The following is a 13,934-nucleotide window of genomic DNA, read 5'->3' as shown; positions in this document are numbered from 1 at the left end:
TTCTCCCATTCAAAAGGTTTTGAAATCTGCAAGAAAACCCCAACCAAATCCCCTGATACTTCGACAAAGGAGATTTAACATAACCTTACACCATCAGCAGAGAACTGCCGTGTTACGGGAACTGTCACAGACACCTTCGTGCCATCTAATCTCTTGCTGGCAGGAGTGTCATCGAGGCTGCTGGAGTGGAGTGGGAGCAGGGAGTTCTGGCCATCGCTACCAACAGAGGAGTTCCTCTCTTCTTCCTAGCCTCCCATGGGATCACCCTACCCCTGCTCAGCTTCCTCGAACTGGAGAAGGGGGGAAGGAAAGGAGGTAGGGAGAAAGAGACTGAAATAAACTCCTGAGGACCACAGCAATATAGCTGTTTGTTTCTGCCATATCTGACAGAAGCTTATCGTGTGTTACCTTGATTTCTGTCTGAAATAAAATATTTATTTTACGAGCATTTTATGAGCAACCCTAGTGGAACGCTCTTAACATATGTCTCATATTGTAAAACTCTGGCCTGCCTAATAATTTGTGAAAAAATAGCTAACAGCATAGAAGGCAAGGAAGCATCGCAGCGCTCGTCACTTGCATGTCAATTAGGTTTCTTTCTTGCTCTTCTGCTCCCTTGGATTTTGCATCACTTCTACACAGAAGGGGAAAGGGCCTGAAAACAATGCACATTTCTGTGGATAAAGTGTGGTTGCCATGAGAACTGACCTCATTCAGACAGCGTGGACACAGGCCGTTTTTCCTGGGACAAGTCTGTTGTCCTGACTTGACAAGAACAGCAACTCCTCATGCTCTGAGGAGGATGGGGGAAGCATGTGCTATAAGGCACGCGGTCCTCATGGCAGCCAACAAATTCTGCGTTGGCAGGAAGTTCAAAATGAGACCCTGTTTCACTGGTCTATAATTGACATATATCTTACAAGATAAAAAAGGAAAGTTAATAGAATCATTGATTTTAAGCTTATGTCTGCCATTGTGCAAAGACAAGGTTAGGTCCCCTTCCTTGCCCTCAGCTTCTGCAATAACTTACAACAGAGTTGTAGAGTGAGTACCTCTGACAGCATCTCCTTAGTGTCAAAACCGCATGAGAACTTCTCACTTGTCCTGTTTATACCACCACAACCACACTTTCAGTTTGCAAAGAGAAAGCTGAATCTTCTGCTGAGCACTATATAAGAGCAGAATCTTGATTTAAGAGCTCATAGGTGCCAAACATCTCAAAAAACTTGGTGTGCCCGTAGCTGGCCTAGTTCTTACATTCCCAACTAGAACTATATTCAAGGAACTTTGTATGCAATGATTTTGGACAGAACTGTTGTGAGAACAAATCATGCTTACTATTCTGGTTAAATAACCCCTGAATTCAGGCAACCTCCTTCTGCAATAACAGAGCTTTGTAACCATGTTTATGCCTTTCTCCTACAATGTTTTTTTTAATCTGCATTTAGAGGAAAGACCAGCAAGCAGGGAATCTATAAAAAGCCTGCTGCCTAAGTGACAGTGGCAACAGGAGAATGAGAACCATACACCCTCTTTGCACTAACATTGACAGATGGTTAGAAAAGCTAAGTGAGACATGTTTCAGTGAGGTGATGTCCTTCATCGGTCTTTTAGCACACTCATACAGCACTGGGCCAGCACATTCTACTCACAGCTGGAAGAAGTATCCTTTGATTGCCATCTTGCATGTTGTCTGAACAGAAAAGGAGGGCTACAGGAGGATTCCAATTTATATTCCAGTTAGTTCAGTTATTTAAGAGGAGATAGTTGTACTTTTTTTGTGGGAATATGACTGTACCTGGTTTATTTTCTCTTGTGGCCAGGAAGTTTGCACATCATTTGCTTTTCCCACAACACAGAACACAGTGTGTATTTTTCAGATATTTATTTAGATTAAGGAAATGAGAAGTTGAAATATTATCTTGTATTTCTCAAGCTTCTAAGTCAAGTTTTGAGGGATATTGTTCTAAAAAAACTATCTCACCACGTATTACAGTATTTTATCATAGTAATATATAGCAGAGAGGATACAGTGCAAATCAGCTGTTCCTGTTCCAGCTCAAAAGCCAGTGCTCAGATTTGCCACTTCAATGGAGGAAAGGGACTGGGAGAGAGGAGTGTGCATAGCCAAGTGTGGGAAACTTGACATGTCAAATAGAGTAATTAGGAAGTGAGGAGAAGTATGCTCACCTTCTGTTAAAAGACAAGAGTTTTTCTCCCTCAGAAAAATGAGGGTATGTTCTGTCAGATTATTCTACCTTTGAGCAAATGCAATAATTCATGCAAATGTAAATAATGCCTTTCTTCAAAAGCCTGTATCTATCTGAAGAAGAGAAGCAGAGTATTTGGAATAATGTTCCCTTGTTCAGGGAAGAAAAATAAGAAATCTGAGAGCATTTATTCATTAATTGAGGTGGAAGTAAGAGAAACTCCTGATTAACATGACAACTGAGAGACTTGAGGAAGGGCACTGAACAAGTAGAAGGACACTACTGAAAAACGCAGAAATGCTTCACTAAATTTTTCATAAGGAAACTTAAATCAGAAAACTAAATTTAAGGCGTGTATCATTATACTATGCAGAATAGTAGCCACTGGAAGTAGCACAGAAGCCTACAGAAAACCTAAATGTAAAATCAAGAATATACTCATTGCCCGTGCTACAAAGCCTTTTTTGCTCACCTTACATATTGTTCTTTACAGTTAGATGCCAACAGGCCAGCATCTGGCATAAGCTGCAGGACACAGATTAGAGTAAAAGCTGACAAGGATGGAAACTCTTTGGAAATCTGTAGTGGTGGGATGTTCTGAAGGAGGCTGCAGCATATGTTTCCTGCTGCCCTTTCAGAAGAGGCTAAACCCACTGTCACAACTTATATGGAACTGAATTTTCGTGCCCCAGTGCCACTGTAGCTCTTTTATATGTGGAATAACAGTGAGGAAGCAGTCTTCTGATTTTCTAGGATTCTTTCTTATGTGTAGCAGGTAAGCCTTGACTTTAATTCTTTCCACTATTTGACCAGCATGGAACAAAACAACAGCTCCTTAAAGGAAGTACAATGTGCTATATAGAGTTTTAGTCTAAGAAATATAAAAGATGACAGATTTATTTTAAAAAGGTAAAAGAGAGCAAGATTTTAAGAACTTGTGGTGCATTTGCTGCCAAGAACAGACTGTCATTAGAACAGTTCCAAGCAGAGTCTATGCAACAAATCCCCCACTGGAGGGAGTTGTCTAGTCACCGTGAGCCACTAGCTCTGCTGCTTGGAGAAGAATTGTCTTGCAAAGAGCAGAAGCAACACATGAATTCCGGGAAGTCTTGCTTTCAGCAGTATCTGATAGAATTGAAATCTCAAGTCTGAAGATTAAAATGCCTGTTTTGCCATTCATATCTCCATTGCGTGACAAGCTATTCCAAACACAGGTGCACACAAGGGAGTTCTACTTAGCAGATTTTTGCCTCAGGGAAATTTGATTTCCTATGCACTAATTGAATTTCAGTGGAAGAAATTTACTGGTTTGCTCCACTTATACAGCATAATCCAAATGGTAAGACCACAAGGAAGATACTAGCAAGAAAAACTCCTTCCCCCAGGAAATTTATTCTTCCTTATCTGTATTTTTTTTTCAGGGAAAAAAAACCCCCAACTATACATAGTGGAAATAAAGGGAGGATTGCCTACACAAAACCAGTATTCTAAAAATTTACTCACATTTAAAATTACTTAAACTTTTCTATGTTTAAGAATAGTGATGCTAAAAACTGAGGTGTCTGAGCTGACCCCTTTGAAGACTCCACTTGTAATGATTTGAGTACTGACATACTAAGCAGTGATAAGTACAAACAGTAATGCACTCAAGAACTCACATCCTCTGATGTTTAAGATACGTCTAATATTTTTAATATGTTGTATATTAGGAAAGTTTAATATTTCCATTATTTCTCTAAAGAAAATTTATTTTGATTACAAACTGCTGGTAAGCCTTGTGAGGCTGTGGAGTCATATGGAATACTGCAAGCACCCAAGTCTGCAGACAAAGCTCCTTCTATTTCTCTTTCGTATAAAAACAAAGGCTCAAGTAAACTTAATGATCACTCATTTACAAACAGATTATGTCTAGAAAAATGACATCTGCTGAAACTTTCAAAATCAAACCAAAGGTAACAGTGAATGTTGTATATCAGCTACTATTTCACAGAATGAAATGGGTATGGGCCAAGTCCTGAGCACTGCAAGAAAGAAAGAGAGTAACATTATTTCCTACTAATCAATAAATCTGATCACACTGGAGAACAAAACACCATAAAAAAGGAAATATGTAATCATGTTACAAACCCACAATTTTTTGTAACTGATTACTAGGAATTCCTGAATAATTTTGAATAAAAAGCTTTGCATGAAATGATAAAGTTTTCTACACATTTTCATCCCAGCTGAATCAATCTTCACCTGTACATTACCTACAAAGTACAATTTCAGGAATAAAGAGCCTTGGCTATGCACCTGTTCTTATTAGGGAAAATTAAAGCACGTAACAACAGTGTTAGATCTGCAGGAGGAAGCCTGGAGAATTAATGTTTAACCTTCCCTTACTCACAAAGGGACACTTCACCATCTTGGGGACAGTTCTTAGTGACCTGCACTGGTTTGATAGTTTAGTATCTGTTTCATTCCATGAGAAGGGGCAATAGCACAATTCACATGCTTGATGCATTCTGCTCTAGAGGTCAATATTTTCAAACTCTAAACCAGCAAAATGATCAGGTTTAGGCTCTTTAGTTTGGGGCCTTTTTTTGCACCCCAAATGGGTTGGCAGAGTTAATAATATTAAAGACTGTGAGATTACACGGTCACTTAATGATTTTTTTCTCTGCTGCCTAACTGTTCTCAGGCTGCTTTCACATCTTATTAAAGATTGTGTCACTGCTTAGAATAATGTAATTAGTATTTTGTAGGCTTTGCTACAATTAGCACTTCTCTTTAGCACCTGTGTTCCTTCTGTCATTAGTGCTTGATCTTGCCCTGTGTGAAAACTCTTTAAAATACTTTGTGTATCTCTCTAATAAGAACTCAAAACTATACTTGTATTATAAATTATTCAGAAGTATCCTACCTACTTGAGATTACAGTAAAATTCCAGTTAATTTGATGAAAGAAAAATTGGGATTTATATTCCTCGTTTTAAAATCAACCATGAATGTGAGCTCCTTACCACCTTGTTTGAAAATGTGGCAAAAAAAGGAAAGGTATTTTTCAATAACTTTAAACTCTGCTGCTTTTTACACTACATCAAGGATTTTAGAAGTATTACTTAGGTGTCACAGCAGATATTTTAATAATGATTTTTAAATTGAATGAAATCACGACAACATTTAAGACCCCTCAGTGTGTGCCATATGTCCCTTTTACTGCTTGCAGCACTTAATTTCTAAGTTTATGGGGGTAAAGACTCACTTGGGCTTCAGAATAAGAATCCATTCAGAACCATGTTTATGTCTGACCACAAACACAGCATGTGTCACCTAAGAATATTATCAGAACACCAAGGAAGTGGTTATGACATCCTCAGATATATGAGAGGATGGAGGTACATTCCAGCATTTCCTCATTTCTTGCTTTATAATTTAAAGATTCCTTATAAATTTCCCTCTGAAGTAATTTTTAAAAAGCTTGGTATGCATTTTACAATTTCTCAAGTTGAGAGATAGCTTGTGTTGATCTGAATTTCCCGTTCACAAATCAGTAATAAAAGTGTATGTGATTTATGCTCAGAAAAACAATTTTTAGCCCTAAAGCCAAAATAGCAAATGTGTACTTAAGACTAGTGTTACACATAATAGAAGATCAGTGCAAAAAGAGGACATTCTCAAAATTTAAGTAACCCAAATATTCAACCATTTGAAGACACTGAAAGTGGGAGACTATATTACAATTCTGTTCCAAATGTCATTACTTAAAATGAAGTATTTAAAAATGGTAGAGAATTAAACCTGCTATTGTGGGAGGATTTTTATATTTCATATTCTTTTCTGTACTATATGTATTTGCACATACAGAATTTTCTCTTAAGAGTCATGAAGCTTTGGGGGAAAGAATATAGCTTATAGCAGAATTTGCAGGTGTACTACTAAAACCAGACTACCACTGCATAATGAAAATGTAGGGCTTTTTACTCTGATAAAAAAATCTGTATGGGGCCACTCATAGTGTAGAGATTTAGTGACAGTAACACCTTGGCTGGGTGGAACTACAGGAACTGGTGAAGCACAACCATCTGTATGGCAACACAGGCATGGTTTGAGAGGTGAAAACTTGCAGCTAATTGCTGAATAATAAAATAAAAGAGCATATTTAATCTGAAATAATTATAGTGACTCCTTTGTCTGAATGTAATTTATAAAAAATTTTAGTTGATAGGAGTGAGAAAGTACTTAATGGTCTAGAGGCCAGAAAAGGAAGAGGTAGATGAAAGTGAAAATTCTGTAATTCAGCTGGCAAGAAGAAAACCCTGTAAAAACAAGTGCTTTTCCTCCCTGCCTCCTGTTCACTCAATGTAAGGACCAGGGAGATCAGGGAGATGTTTCTATTTCTTCTCTTGGGTTTTTTTTTGGTTTTTTTTTTTTGAGAAAACTTTCGGAGAAACCTAATAGGCCTACAGCAAGTCTTCCCACATACAAAAACATTACCAGGGTGCTTTCCTGTCACTCCTTTGCCTCACAACATATAAACTTTAAAGCTCAATAACTCCCTTCAGTGGCAAAACTCAGGGAAAATAAGTCACCTTTGAAAAGCCCTACATGGGAGGATAAAAAAGAAAGAAAAAACAGCCCTGTGTTTTCAAACTAATAATGTGGGAGTTAGAGTGAACACTAAGACTTTCCCAGGAATCCCTAAGGAACTGGCATATATTATTTTAGGACTAAATTCGGTCCTTATTGCTGTCGTAGGATTGCTTTTAAAATGTTTTGTAACACTCGTGGATTGGATGACATTCTTAGTAAACTCAGAAGTATGCAACAGTTTTTCTTTCCCTGAGAGGTAAAAGTTGCTGATATATACATATATAACAAAGTAAGTGCCAGAGAGGTTAAGTAGTCCTTCCCAAATTAAAAAAATAACAGTTTGGGTTCAAAGAAGGCAATAAATAAGATTACTCCACCAGCTCCTGTTCTCTGTCTACTAATTCTATTTTCCCCTTAAAAAAATTATACTCTTGCACCCCATCTATGTGAGTGGTGTCTAGAAAAGACTTTATGAAGACTATGCTTTACAAGTAGTTGTCTGTGTGTGGGAGAATTCACATCTAAAAGAACATAGAAAGAAAGGGCTGACCAATCTCAGGGATGTCTCCTGGCTTTGTGCCCTAGAACATTCTTAAAATATGGAAAAGCCATGTGTGTGAGTGTGCACTCAGACACATATTGTAGTTAGAAACATTTGAAATGTGAGGGAAATTTGAAATTAGTTCATGCTTCTGCTTGGCTCCCATGTGCTGTTCCCTACTCCCCTGAGCTCTCATTCTGCCTCTGTCCCCACAGACCTCATGCAACTCTCTCAGGCCAGCCCTTAACTGCACCTGTGAAGTGGAGAGGCAACTGTAGAAACATAGATAAGTGACCTTAGGCAGGTTTTTGCCTGACCTGGCTGGAATCTTGCAAACATACCTCAAAATAAAATTTGTTTTCTTTAGTTTCCTGTATTCCTCACTATACAGCCTTGAGTTTGATATAGATTTTGTTTGTGGCTGATGGAGTGGGAAGAAAGGGTGGGGTAAGATTTTTGCAAAAAAAAGCAATGAATCGGTCCTTAAACTGGTTTGTGGCATTGCTTAAAAATAAAATCTCCCTCTCTGTAGATAATTTCGCTACTAACACTGATACCTAAGCTTAAGTAGAAAAAATTACTTATAAAACATGTTTTTAAATATATGAGGTCTTATAAAGCAATATATTTCCTCATTATGGTTGAATTTCAGGCAACTTTCACTGAAATACAGGGCGAAATTTACTAACCTCTAAGTTAAAGATTTCTGTACTCTCTGTTCCATGTAAAAGGATGCTCCTGACTTCTAGGACCTCAAGAAAACTTTTCAGCCTGAGGGAAGCTGAGAGAGTTCTAAAAAAACCCAAACCAACAACAACATTAAGAGATTGTTACTGTGATTTCAATGGAAGATAACCTAATGGATCAGGAAGTGAAGGAGAAAGGGAAAATACTAGCCCTCAATGAGGCAGAATTAAAAGCAAAAAGGCAAGATCAGGTGAATTTATGGTGAAAGCACAGCTGTTTTTCAGTGATCTCTTCATATCAAAAATATTTATAAAAACTGGAAACACTGTGAGACAATTAATAACAAAGGCATTAGAAATTAGTACTAATTATCTAATCCCAAGCACCCCCTTCTACATGAACAGGTAGGATGGCTCATCTGGAACTTCTTTTGCTCACATAAATCAGCTGTGTTTGACTCAGGCCATAGCCTAAAGGAGACAAATGAGACTCATGAGCCCAAAGAGAGAGAACAATTCTAAAAAGGTATGTTACCAAGGCCAGAGCAAAGACCTCCATCTAGTAACAGTTCAAATATAGGAGAAGATAATTAAAGAACAGGTTAGACAAATATTTTAAGTATTGAATAACTGTGATTTGGAAGGCTGCAAAAACAAAAGTGCATATTTTAAAGGTATGAACATAGATGCCTAAGGACTTCAGGACCAGTTAGTTATAGAGAAAGTATGGAGGAGTAGATGGAGATGAGAGAATAGAAAAAAAAAGGAAAGAAAGAAATTCAAACTAGACTTCACAACATCTAAAGGCACCAGCAGTCTTCTCAGGAAATACAATAATTTTTCCCAGCTGCAAATTTATGCAACAGGTCAAATATATATATTGGCCTTGTTTTCTTTGATGGCAGATTGTATAGATCAGATATCAGAGTTAAAGTAGGTTAAGCTTATGCAAGACAGCAATTTTAAAACCACTAGAGGTGGTCCAGAAGAAGAGAGCTGGAAATGGAGTAACTCCCTAATGATAAATTTCAGGATTTGAATGCTATCAAAGCAGAAACTATATTCTATTTTATACAGCTAATAAAGGTCAAACATCTGAAAACATAGACTGGGATGCACATGAAACGGTAAAGTGAAGCAAAGTAGTAGAGCTTCCCAAAGGAAAAGTGGAAACCAAAGAAATAAGAACACTGGAGATTGAAGAAGTGAGAGCTCTGTATAAAAATGGTTTATGAGTACATTTAAGCACCTCTCATTCCCTTCTGTTATTAAAGAAAATTCAAAAGGCCCACAACAGGCTGAAGTTTAAATATAGCAGTGTGAAAATAGTCAGTGAGCTCCATACCTATAGACAAAACACGGAAGAACAAAAAGTCAATTTCAATAAAATACAATAAAATATACAAAACTATGGTGAGAATAAAGAACAGAGATGCTGTTGAATAAGTCACCAGCTTTCATCTCTGTTTAATGCCCTCTGGCACATGGACACCTTGTAGAAAACTGCAGACTTAAAAATTAATGCGCTTAGCATGCCATGGCTAAACCAGGATTAGTTTGATCCCAACTTGGAATAAATAAAGAAAAAGTGGAGGCTGTAAAATAATTAAATAAGTATATAGAGCCCAGAATGAAGTAGTGACTTTATACTACAGAGTCGAACCAAAAGAAAATAGGAAGGTTCTTTAAATAAAAGTCACAAGACACAATGAAACAGAGGTAAGAGACGCTGTTTTTATTTTGTTAGGCATATTGTGTTTTTTTAGGATTATAACTAAAAGCATTAGAACACTGCTCAGGTAATAGACCCCCAAAGAGTGAATAATACTGTGGCAACACTGATAGGTTACATAGAGAGCTATATGCAAGTGCATTGATCAATAAGTAAAGCGAACTTTTTAACAAGTTAACAGAAGTGGGAAGTCAGATACTCCGTTTATCTGTGATATTTCTTCCTATTTTAAAATACAGGAAATACTTTTAAAGAAATATAAATGCTGAAAGGATTTTGAGAAATCAGTATCAGACAATTCTGATAGACATACCCTATGATGGTGGATTCTGAGGGGAAAAAAATCATTAACAAAAATTGAATATGCTTGAAAAAAAATTGAAACAATAAATACACTTACAGGTATTTAATATTGGCAAGTTCTAGAAAGTTATTGGTATGCTATTAATTGTGATATGGATTTGTAAGAATTTTTTTCAAAACTTTAGCTACACGCATAAACAATTTGATACATTTAAAACCATTAATATGTGAAGTGGTGCAACTGTTTCACACAGAGCTTATTGACTTTTTGTTTTGGCACAGTATATCAGGGATACAAAACTAAAGATGGTTTGAATACTTATGACCATATTAACAGCCAAGAAGGTACAACCTTATGGAATTTTAGACTTTGAACACACAGAAAATGTGTTCAGATTTACAGATGTTATTTTTCTTAATTTCAGAAAATTCCCAATTACCAATCATGCTAATGAAATTATTGTTTAAAACCACATCATTATTTATTTACTTAATTTAAAGAACAGTAATTAAGCCACACTGCAAAGCAATCATATTGTAATCTCTCATAGAAATGAAAGATTATTCCTTCTGTTACCGTGACATGAGGATTTGGTTATGCTTTGGAATTAGACTTGCCAAAAAAATTCCAAGTTCTGAAATTTTTTTACTATTTTTAGTGGAGAAAACAGGTAGTTTTATGTACATATGAAATAAATTCACTGCTAAAAAGAGAAATGATGTTCAACATTGGTCTGAAAGCATTAATTACTTTAATTAATTCCATTAATTCAATTAATTGATTTTCCTTCCTCTTCCAAACAATCATGACACAAGTTTCAGTCACAAATAGCCTGAAATAAAGGGAGGAACATTCTTCACTTATTCCACATCTTTTCCTCTCCCTCACAGTTAATGTTCTGCTTTTGGCTCAGAGCTAATTCTAATAAAAAACCAAGAACTTGGGAAACACACAGATGGCCCCATACTATAAATTATGTGATTGTCTTACGTGGGCGGTATGTAAAACATTGCTTCTTCACTCCCTTGTTGCAAGCCTGAAATCAGAAGGCACGTGCTACTTGAGAAGGCTTTTTACATTTTCTATTTTTGATGTATGTAAAAATGTTGTGTGACCTTCAAAAATAAGTCTCATCAATCAGGAAAACTTTTCTGTAACATAATCCCTCAAAATCTAAAATGTTTTTCATTAATGATGGCTTTATTCTCTCCAGAGGAAAGCTACACACAGGAAGAACACAAGAAAAGGAGTAGATCCAGCAAGAAAAAGAAGCATTCAAATATGACTGAAGTGGTTTAGAATATTACCCAAGTCCACTGAAGACAGTGAGAAAACGGATGTGAGAAAGGAAGGACCTGGTCATCCATCAGATGGAATCCAGACGTGACAATTAGAGTTAATGAACCACGACCCATGAAGCAGCTTCAGCACCTTTTTACAGCCCCACTTCATGGCCTCTGTAAAAGTACCAGGGCTTATTTTACAGAGCACATCTGCTCTAAATTCCCAAAGGAGAAACTTTGCATTCAGAAGTTATTTTTTTGTTTCTTCACCACTTTTAAGTCATGTATAAAGAATGTTTAACAGCAATGTATTTACTTTTCTATCTGTTCAGTCAACAGAATGTCAGAATTGGAAGATAATTTTTTTACAACAAAACAATATTATTGTAATAGTTATTTAGTTTGCATTAGCATTAATAAGCTGCTGAAGCTGACTGAAAAGTACCAGGCAAATGTATTGTTTGTCCAGTACAATGGCATCTATATCCAAGTATTGCCTTTGATTTCAGGTATTTAGGAATAGTGTGCTTTACGAAAACCAGGTTGATTTGCTGCTTTTGCAGAGTGCCTCACTTAGACTTGGTACTGAAGTCTTCAGCTTCTTCACAGAGCAGAAATAACTAATGAAGTGGTAGCTCTTCCTCCCTGAAGTCCAGAATATTTGCTGAACTTCTAAGGATGAGGTTGGAACTGATCCTTCTTGCCTTATGGACAAAGTACTTCTGCAGTTTTCCAGTTTTTGGATCCTATTCATTCCCCTAGGTCTCAACCAGTGCTATACCCACACTGCTCCTTCTGTCCACAAGCAAAAAGAAGAAAAGGGAAGGACAAAGTAGCTCATAGACTAATTGTTAGAAAACTCCCTTTTGCATACTAGGAGATGACTGGAAGAGCTCTGGGCTGGACTACAAGGTATAATATGCACAGGAAAGAAGTAATTTTTTTCCTCACCACAGTGACATGAATAAAAATACCACAAAATTGACCCTGTTGTATCACAAAACTTCAGATGGCAGTAGCTGAGCAGCCTAATTATGATGCTTTCAGACTGTCAGTATTCTTCAGGAAAGCAAAGAGTGTGCCTTCTTCTGATATTAATGACTAATTTTAAAAACAGTCAATCCGCATATTAATCCATGACCAAATAACTGCTAGAGCCATTTGCTGGAAGAAGAGTGTACTTTGTTACGACATTATTGGTCAGCCAAGGTCTGATGTGTATACAGTGTTAGCACAAAAATTTTCCCAAAACTAATCAAATCACTATGAAAACTGCTATCTAGGTTACAATTGCTTTTTGATAATAGTAGACAATTCCAGGAATCCTTGTCCAGCATAGCCCTTGTCAAAGCCTCCCACAGTAAAACACATTATTCCTCTCTTTTTATAATAAGCAAAGACATCTCAGCAGCCAGTGCCTCTTTAACTCTGAACTGGAAGAAAACCACCATTGAGAAGTAAGAGTCCAGTTTGCTCCTGCACATGGAAGTGTCTGTGGTATGTGCAGGACCTCACTGGGAGTCATTGCCTTTCAAGGGAAGCAGCTCATAGAGTTTTGTATTATAATACTTTTTCCATAGCCTAAATAGCAGTTTAAATAATAAACCATTTTATTCTAGCCAAGTTTTCTCAATTAAAAAAAACAAAGTGCTTAACACTGTGTTAAATGTCTTGGTAACAAAAATCCCTGAAACTGTCTCTACTAGTGTACACACTATTATTAAGACAAGTTCAGGTTTGTCTTCATTATTTCACTTGTTTGTTTCTTGTTTTAACCTTCCTAGAGCTCATTAAATGTTACTGGTATTGAAAACATGGTCGAACTAGTGAAAAAATAAAATAGAAGTTTAAAAAGTCACAAAATTTAAAAATTATTGAAATAGTGTTTGCTGCAAATACCATCTGCCTTGTGTAAACATCAAATTATTTTTGCAAATACATATTCAGAGAACATAAACAACATAGTCAATAAACCACCCACGGAACAGGTGAATGATGTTTTAAAGACCCACTGTTTTAATAATGTCCTTCAACTCAATACTACTTCAGTAAATAGGGGACATAAAACAGAACAAATAATTTTCATCTTCATAAAGGTGTCATAAACATATTTAGTGGGGGATCTCTATGTAAACAAAGCTTTCTAAGAGAAAGTGCTCTAATAGGCATTTGTCATGAGCTGTTTACAAGTCATTCTAGGATGAACGAACCTAACACATCCGTATTCTAACACTTCTTATTTAAAAGCAACTGTAAAGTGTATTTCTTTGTAAACCTAGTTTCTTTGGGGTTTAATTGATTTTTTTTTAATTACAGCTTCGATGACATTTAATCTACAAATTGTTTATTTTGATTAAAAAGAAACCACTCTTTCTCATCCAGTGTTCTCACTCAAAACGACTCATGTTTGTAGGGAGATAAATCAGGAAAAAAAGTCTTCAGTGTTAACACAAAGCTAAGAGGGCACTTAACAGAATCGTGGCTTGGAAGCATAAATGTTCAGTCCTTCTTGGGAATAATGGTCCAAGTTTTTGCATAAATTCTAGACAAAACTAAAATGAACTTTCTTTTAACTAATAAAAGATCTACAGGATCAACCTCCCA

General features: G+C 36.5%; 1 long non-coding RNA gene across 2 annotated transcripts in view; it reads left to right on the top strand.

Moving 5' to 3' along the window:
- LOC108448279 overlaps nucleotides 1-13,335 on the top strand; it is a 15,097-nt gene extending 1,762 nt beyond the window's left edge. For both annotated transcript variants that reach the window (XR_001864123.1, XR_001864122.1), the window contains one exon: nucleotides 11,261-13,335. This is a non-coding gene — a long non-coding RNA (uncharacterized LOC108448279). The remainder of the gene's footprint in view (nucleotides 1-11,260) is intronic.
- Nucleotides 13,336-13,934: the final 599 nt, after the last annotated feature.

The sequence above is a fragment of the Corvus brachyrhynchos genome, unplaced genomic scaffold, assembly GCF_000691975.1.
Source record: "Corvus brachyrhynchos isolate BGI_N302 unplaced genomic scaffold, ASM69197v1 scaffold178, whole genome shotgun sequence".
Lineage (NCBI taxonomy): Eukaryota > Metazoa > Chordata > Aves > Passeriformes > Corvidae > Corvus > Corvus brachyrhynchos.
This window is presented reverse-complemented; position numbering and strand designations above follow the sequence as displayed.